Here is an 8,737-nt window from a genome sequence, read left to right as displayed (position 1 = left end):
GCACACCACGCTGATCGGATGGCAGGAGCCAGGTACTTATCCTGGTCTCCCATGGGGTGCAGGGCCCAAGCACTTGGGCCATCCTCCACTGCCTTCCCGGACCACAGCAGAGAGCTGGCCTGGAAGAGGAGCAACCGGGACAGAATCCGGCGCCCCAACCGGGACTAGAACCCGGTGTGCTGGCGCCGCTAGGCGGAGGATTAGCCTAGTGAGCCGCGGCGCCGGCCAAGATTTATTTATTTATTTGAGAGTCAGAGTTACATAGAAAGAGAAGGAGAGGCAGAGAGAGAGAGAGAGAGAGAGAGAGAGAGAGAGATCTTCCATCCGCTGGTTCACTCCCCAACTGGCCTCAACAAGCAGAGCTGCACTGGTCCAAAGCCAGGAGTCAGGAGCTTCTTTCAGGCCTCCCATGCAGGTACAGGGGCCCAAGGACTTGGGCCATCTTCCACTGCTTTTCTAAGCCATAGCAGAGAGCTGGATCGAAAGTGGAGCAGCCCATATGGGATGCAGACACTGCAGGCAGTGGCTTTACCCGCTACCCCCCAGTGCCAGCCCCTGTAATACAACTTTACCACTTCTCCCATCAAGAGGCAGCATCTAAACAGCAAGACTTCAAAAAGTTTGTGAAAGATAGAATTTAAAGCCAAGTTTATTTTGGTACAAAAAAATTGAAATCCATGCAACTTTTTCACAATACATGTTTTTCCATAAAGTTTTGAAGACTTCTCATGTCCACAGATTGTCTGGTTAGCCCTAAGACTTGTTTTGGGCAGTGGGATAACAGCAAACCTGACAAAAGCAATGTAATAAAAACCGATCGTTGGGCATTGGAGCTTACCCTCTCTTTGCTATTTGGAATTCAGAGACCACCTTGTAAAGAAGCCTGGACAAGTCCATTTCAGGATGAGAAACTACACAGAGCAGAGACAGGTAATTCCATCTTAGCCCTGCTTCCAGCCCTCAAGTCCAGAGTGGCTTGCAATCACCATGTGAAGGAGGGCTTAGACTATTTGGCCCCTCCTGAGCCACCAGGAGACTTCAGAGATCAACTCCCCGGGTCCACCAGAAACTCAACTGATTTGGAATAGTAATTACATTTGTAAAATCCCTTATGCAGCAGCACCTGCATAGTGCATGACTGAGTAACTGGGAGAATGTGTATTTGTGCCGTGAAATATCTACTGGTGGATCTGAGGAGAAGTGAAGATGGCGGAGTGAGGCATGCCATGGCCTGCTGGCCTCTGAGCCGGGGACGCACAGCCCCCTGGGAGGCCAAGTATAGCAGTTGGGCCATGCAGGTTCTTTATCACAGGAAGAACATTTCTCTTGACATTTAGGTGCTTTTTATTCATCTCAAAAACAAGATTCTGAACTCAGAATTTGGCAGATAAATCTGTGTTGACTCCTAGAGTGGGTAGTCCAACTTCCTTTATCCAGTCACTTTCCCTGTTCTTGGAATGGGGATATTTCTTCTCTGCACATTACTTTCATGATTTGGTATGGAAAAGACTGCTTTTCTTCTGTTCCACCTCTTAGATTCAACAGAGAATCCCGTGGCATGCAGCTGTCCTGCTGACTTCCCCAGAAAGAAAGAAGCAACTGATATGAATCTTCTGCTGCAGTTTGCCTAATAAAGAAATTATTTTACACCCTGAAGGCTGATGTTTAATTTGAAACAGGTGCTTAAGTGATGGTACTTGCCAGTCTACCTTTTGTTCCAAACAAGAAGACCAAATGCAAGTGTGGGTGACTACAGGGCTTTTAAAATTGTCTTCCAGATTCAGCCACTACTCTGATAAGCACAGTTAAGACTGCAGCAGTATATTCCAAATTTACATTCTAATTTGAAATGAAAAGAGATGCTAGAAGTGTCATGTATTTATATATTTGACATCCTGTGACATATTTCCTGGACAAGATCAAAGGTCCAGGTTTGCTGTTGGGGAAGTGTAAAGATGGGATTTCAAGGTTCATTTTATATGTGAATAAGCCATCACAATTTCTTTTCAAATATACATTTTTACATGTGTAAATCCAATTTTTGGATAAAAAGAAGGGTTTTTCTCCTAGAGAAGAAAGTTGTTGACTTCTTTCTCAGAAGTCTTGACAGTTGATTTTTTAAAATGTGTTTTCATTTTTCTAAGGAAGGACCAGACTGCGCAGTGGCTAACCCTGTGAACGAATTCTGGGATTTGGTTGAAAGGATGCTGAAAGCAAGAGTTTTGTGTCAGTGATGGAACCCTATTCACCACCCTAGATGGGAGACTGCTGTGTTATAAATTTCATCATGAGACCGTGTTGCTATGGCTAGAAGAAAAATGGCATAAATGGTTTTTCAGTTCAGAAGATATGATGAACCTTATCATATAACCTGCCTCCAACTTTGGACATAGAGGAATGAAAAAATGAAAAAAAATTCCATATAATTCCTCTCTCCTAAGAAAAACAAAGATATATAGCTCCATCTGACATGGCATTTTATATTATACCCTGCATTTTTTATAAAAGCATAGATGACTCTTTAAAAAAAAAAAAAAAGGAAAAATATCTACTGCCCCCTTCCCGCTTTCCAGATCTCGAGTCTCCCTTGAGGCCCACCCTAACTGGAAGCATACTAGAAAGGCAAACCTGTAGACTGTAATTGACTTTATCCAAGTTGACATATCACAAAGCCATCCCAAACAGTCTTAACTGCTTAATTCCAAGCAGAGCATGTACAAATCACATACAAACAAAAACAAAATCTCAAAAGCAGAGGGAAAAAAGTGCATAGTATAGCTGACAGTGAATTCTTAATAGTTACAATAAGAGCAAAGCCAGCAGAATAGTATCTTTAATGTTCAAAAAGAAAAAAATCTATCACCCTAGAAATCTGTATCAAGGAAAAGTATCATTCAAGAATGCAAATGAGGGGTGGGTGTTGGCACAGCAGGTTTAACCACTGCTTAGGATGCACACATGCCACATTCCTGGGTTTGAGTTCTGCCTCAGCTTCCAATTCAACTTCCTAGGAAGCAGCAGATGATGGCTCAAGTATTTGGGTCTGTGCCACCCACATGGTGAAGCGCCTGACTTTGGCCTAGCCCACCTCTGGTCATTGCAGCCATTTGGAGAATGGACCAGCAAGTGGAAGATTCTCTGTCTCCTTCTGTCTCTTGTAATTACCTTTAAATAAATAAATCTTAAAAAATAAAAAAGCACAAATAGAAGAAGAGTAAGTGGAAATGGTCTAGCATGAGTAAGTATATTTTGATAACAAATATGTTGTTTTTGCATGTATGGAATAAGCATACAATTTGAAATTCATAGAGCAGGAATGGGGTGTCATTTTTCTTACTTAACACCATATAAAAAAACTAACTGGAAATGGATCAAAGGCCTATATTAAAAAGCTAGAACTACAAAACCTTTGGAACAAAAGGGGCAAGTCTTCATGACCTTCAAATGATATGACATCAGAAGAACAAGCAACCAAAGGAAAAAAATAGATAAGTTGAACCTCATATAAATTAAAATCTTTGTGCTACAAAGGGCACCATCAAGAAAGTGACTAGACAACTCACAGAATAAAGGAAATGTGCAATTGGTACTGAGGCACGTGGGTTAAGTTTGTGTTTACAGTGCCAATGTCCCACATGGGCGCTGGTTCCAGTCCCAGCTGTTCCACTTCCGATCCAGCTCCCTGCTAATGCACCTGGGAGAGCAGCAAAAGATGACCTCAGTGCTGGGGTCCCTGCCTGGCTTTGGTCTGGCCCAGCCCTGACTGTTGTGGCCATATGGGGAATGATCCAGCAGATGGAGGATCTCTCTCTCTCTCTCTCTCTCCCCTCTCTCTCATTCTGGCTTTCAAATAAATCTTTTTTAAAAAGAATAAAAGAGATGTTTGCAAAACATATATTTGGCTAAAGGATTCTACCCACTTTACCCACTGCCACAACACTATCCCCAGGTAGAAGGTCTTTTTTTTTTTTTTTTTTAAGATTTATTTATTTGAAAGGCAGAGCTACAGAGAGGCAGAGGGAGAGAGAGAGAGAGAGTGAGCAAGCAAGTGAGGTCTTCCATCCACTGGTTCACTCCCCAGATGGCTGCAACAAGCTGGAGCTGCGCCAATTCAAAGCCAGGAGCCAGCAGCAGCTTCTTCTGGGTCTCCCATTCAGGTGCAGGGACCCAGGCACTTGGGCCATCTTCTACTGCTTTCCCAGGCCACAGCAGAGAGCTGGATCGGAAGAGAAACAGCCAGGACTTGAACTGGCACCCATATGGGATGCCAGCACCACAGGAAGCGGCTTTACCTGCTATGCCACAGCAATGGCCCCGGAAGATGGTGTTAACCGATGCATGAAACACCTGCTTACAGATACCTACTTTAGACCATTTTGCTTTTACTGTTCCATTACCTGTATTGCCAGGTAGACAAAACTTTCTTTCCCAAATTCAGCTGCCAGAGCTGCTCAGGTGTAAGGTGGGTTGGGGGAGGTGGCACAACTCAAGGACTCTTGCACATTGAGGTCCAGGCCCTGCAGGTTCATTCTCTTTTGCCCTGCATCTGCCCTGGGGAGAAGGGCAGCATTGCTGTAAATTTACCTCTGCCTATACTAAATTAAGGACTCACTGCTAGGCGGGGGCTTGAGTTACCAGCAGAACAGAATGAGCTGTGACCGCCTCTGCTCCCTGGGAAGCAAGGAGTAAGAAGTCCAGCATGAATGAAAAGACGTGCCTCCTGAAAATGTGTCTGAAGCTATTTTAAGAGAGAACTGAGGCTTGTGTGTGGATGTCCTTGCAGCCTGCTTCGTTGCCAGGGGAACTTTTGCTTGTGGGTTGTCACAGGAACACGTGACAGATGGCTCACCCCAGGCTGGCCGTGGCCCTGTGCCTGGACAGCTGATGTTGTGGGTTGGATGAGACACCACCCAAAGAGGCCAATCTGGCAGCTTTAGTTCATGCCACAGAGCGTGGACGCCCTTCGGCTCCCGGCACGGCTTCCTCTCACATTGGCCAGGTTCTATTTTTAGGTTTATCTTGCAGTGCCTGGTGCTTGCATTCATGCTTGTCTGTGAGTTCTGCAGCAGCTGCTCGGGGCTGACAGTCTGCCTCCTGCTCTCTCTGGCACCCCGGGATCCGACTGGCTGCAGCACACGCAGACGCTGAGTGTGAGACTGGTCCGTCTGCTCCTGAGCAATGTGACCTTAAGGACATCGTGTCAACTCTCAGGGACCGAAGGATGGCACAGCTGTCCTGCTTTCCTCACAGCTCACTACTCACTGCTCAGCAAGCATTAGCAAACACTACATGTTAGCAGTGGGTTGAAAAAGATAGTAAGAATTTCCTCTCAATCTCAGAGAGGCAGTTTATAAATTCACAATAATATCTGACTTGAAGAAACTGTCCAATCCAAATATTAGTCTTATAGACAAGGAAACTGAGACTCCAAAAAGTAAAATGAATACGGATGTCCCATAGGTTAGAACTGGAACCCACGGGGCTGGCGCTGTGGTATAGCAGGTAAAGCAGCCACATGCAGTGCCGGCAAATGATATGGGCGCCGGTTTGAGTCTTTGGGCCCCTGCACCTGCATGGGAGACCCGGAAGAAGCTCCAGGCTCCTGGCTTTGGATCGGCCCAGCTCTGGTTGTAATGGCCATTTGAGGAGTGAACCAGTGGGTGGAAGACCTCGCGCACTCTCTCTCTCTCCCTCTGCATCTCTGTAACTCTGCCTTTCAAATAAATAAATAAATCTTAAAAAAAAAGAAAGAAAAAGAAAGGAAGAGTTACGGGGGCGGGGGGTAGAGGCAGACAGAAAGAGAAAGAGAGATCTTCCATCTGTTGGTTTACTTCCAAAATGTCTGCAACAGCCAAGGCTGGGCTGATCCAAAGTCAAGAGCAAGGAGCTTCTTCCAATCCTCCCACATGGGTGCAGAGGCCCAAGCACTTGGCCATCCTCCACTGCCCTTCCAAGCCTTTATCCAGGAGCTGGATCAGAAGTGGAGCAGCCAGGACACAAACCGGAACCATATGGGATGCTGGTGTTGCAGGTGGCAGCTTAACCTGCTATGCCACAACCCTGGCCCCTGACAATAGCTAGAAATGAGCTGATCGGAAGACAGCTTCCATTTCTCTGCTAACATTCTCTGTTTCTCGTCTTATCTTTCCCAGAAAGCACGTATCACATTTGCTTTTTTTTTTTTTAAAGATTTATTTATTTACTTGAAAGAGTTACACAGAGAGAGAAGGAGAGGCAGAAAGAGAGAGAGAGAGAGAAAGAGAGGTCTTCCATCTGCTGGTTCACTCCCCAGTTGGCTGCAACGGCTGGAGCCAATCCAAAGTCAGGAGCCAGGAGCTTCTTTGGGTCTCCCTCATGGGTGGGTGCAGGGGTTCAAGGGGTTGGGCCATCTTCTACTGCTTTCCTAGGCCATAGCAGAGCACTGGATTGCAAGAGGAGCAGCCAGGACTAGAACCAGCACCCATATGGGATGCTGGCACCGCAGGCGTAGGATTAACCTACTGTGCCAAAGAGCCGGCCCCCTAGACACATAATTATTTCACATGCAAGCACTTTTTAAATTTGCTTCCTCCTTATGAACTTGGGTTCTTGTGTTCTTCTCCTCAAGAGACGCCCTCGTGCTGTGGTTGGGAGTTCACACCTCTCAGCACACACAGCTCCAGCCAACCTCAATCCTAAGAGAGGACTACGTTGGCAAGACTCCCAGCAGCACAAGGTTGTGTCCCTCAGGTGGCCCCAGCCCCACTACAAGCGGCTGCCTAAGAAAGCCCTACACTACCGTGAGAAGGTACTATTTGTTCTAGACAACACCTAACTGGAGAACACTTACTGAGAAGGATTCACAATTAGGAATCCTCTGAAGTGTTCATGTACTTTCTGCAACTCTGTAGTGCCTTTCTGAGATCCGGGTGTCTTCTCGTCTCTGCTGGGGGTAGAATCCTGACCTTGACAATTGCCTGCTGACAGACACAGCTGGGCTCACTGCATTTACACTGCCCAGCCCACTGTACTTGTCCACGTCTCTGGCTCTCCTGAGCTCTGCCTTGACCCCCTCCCTCATTCTCCCTTTCAAAGGCCCAGTCACCTCTGCACAAACCAGAGTGAGGCGTGGTTTTTTCCCTTACTGTCACCTTACTGTCACTGCTTTGATGGATGTCCAGCTGTGTTTGTCTTTGATGGTCATACCAGTGTAGTAACAATGGCAACAGGAAATGTTCTGATCATTGTTGCTATGGTGTAAAATAATCCCAGACTCGGGGGGGGGATGGGGTGAGGAATTCGAATTGGGCACAGTGGGCATGGCTTTTCTCTGCTTCTTACTGTCTAGGGCCTCAAACTAGGAAGGCTTAATGACTGGGATGATTCAATGGCAGAAGATCCCTGGCCCTGTCTTCACTCGCATGGCGGCAGCATTTGCAGGCTGGTGGCTGGGGTCTCAGAAGGGCTGTTGGCCTCTGTCTGAAACTATCCATGACCCCTTTAAGTACTGTCTCCACTATAGCTGGTTTGAGCTTTTCCCCAATGTGATAGCTGATTTTTACAGTGACTCTAACAACAGAGCAAGGCAGAGTGTATGGTACTTTTATGACTTAAGCTTGGAAGTCACAAAGTGTCCCTTCCTCTCTCTGATCTGGCTGGAGTCAAGAGAGATGGTTTACTCCCCTGAACCAGGGTTGGATTGTCAGGATTGCATTGTGAGAAGAGTATGTGGCCACGTGTAGGAAACACAGCCTGCCAAAGTGCATTGTGTTCCTGGGTTGAGTGGAAATTGCACTCACAGGGTTTTGCCTTTAAGCCTGGGCTCAGATTTGTTCATTTATCATGTCAAGAAAGTTCATCTATTCCAATTATATTGGGTTTCAAAAAAATAAATAGTAGATGGTGAATTTTTATGACTACTTTTTCAAATACTACATCTATGAAGAGGCAGCAAAATAAGGGAAAAATGAGTGGGGCTGTGGCTGTCCCTTTGAGCAGTTCATTCATTCAGTGGGTAAATATATTGAGCACTTGCTGCGTTCCAGGCATCAGGAGAAAACGCTAAGCCAAAGGGCAGTACTCCCCACCCTCGTGCAGTTTGTGCTCAAAATGGTCCAGGTCCAGTGAACTACTTCAAGTCAGGGTTTTGGCCAGAACACACAGAGACATATGTTAGCGCCCACTCCCCCACCCCATCCCAAATAACTTGGTAACCTAAGCCAGGATTCTCTGTCCTGGAGTTGTGAGTCCCTACTCTGGGTCCTGTCTGAAGGGCGTGGGGCATTGACATACATACTGTTAGCCACCAGGGAGCAGTCATAACCTTAGAACATTTTCAAAGCAGTGATATGGGCCAGCAGGGGGAACAAACTGAGCCTCTGAAAAGCTATCATCCCTGGAGTTCAGGGGCCAAAGTCGGATCACAAAGTGAGGCTCATTCCACTGGGACCACGTGCCCGGCGCTCAAACCAGTTTCCTACCTCGGTCCTGAGATTGTACCGATTTGTCACCCCTCGCCTGGAAGGTGATGTGATTAAACTCAGTATGAGAGATGACAAAATAGATCATAGAGTCTCTCTAGCCAAACATTCCAGAGGAAGTTAATTGCATAGGACCCCGTGAGTGAGGGACTAGGGCAACCACAGACCACCTACCTTTCAAGTATAGAAGCTCTCGGACTTATGATGGGATTATGTCTTGTTAAGCCCATTGTAAACTGCAAATGTTGGAAGCTGAAACTGCATTTCATAAATTTAGC

The sequence above is a fragment of the Oryctolagus cuniculus genome, chromosome 10 (assembly GCF_051225735.1).
Source record: "Oryctolagus cuniculus isolate XC-2025 breed Fujian yellow rabbit chromosome 10, ASM5122573v1, whole genome shotgun sequence".
In the NCBI taxonomy this organism is placed as follows: Eukaryota; Metazoa; Chordata; class Mammalia; order Lagomorpha; family Leporidae; genus Oryctolagus; species Oryctolagus cuniculus.
The sequence above is the reverse complement of the archived record's forward strand: the minus strand, read 5'-3'. Positions refer to the sequence as shown.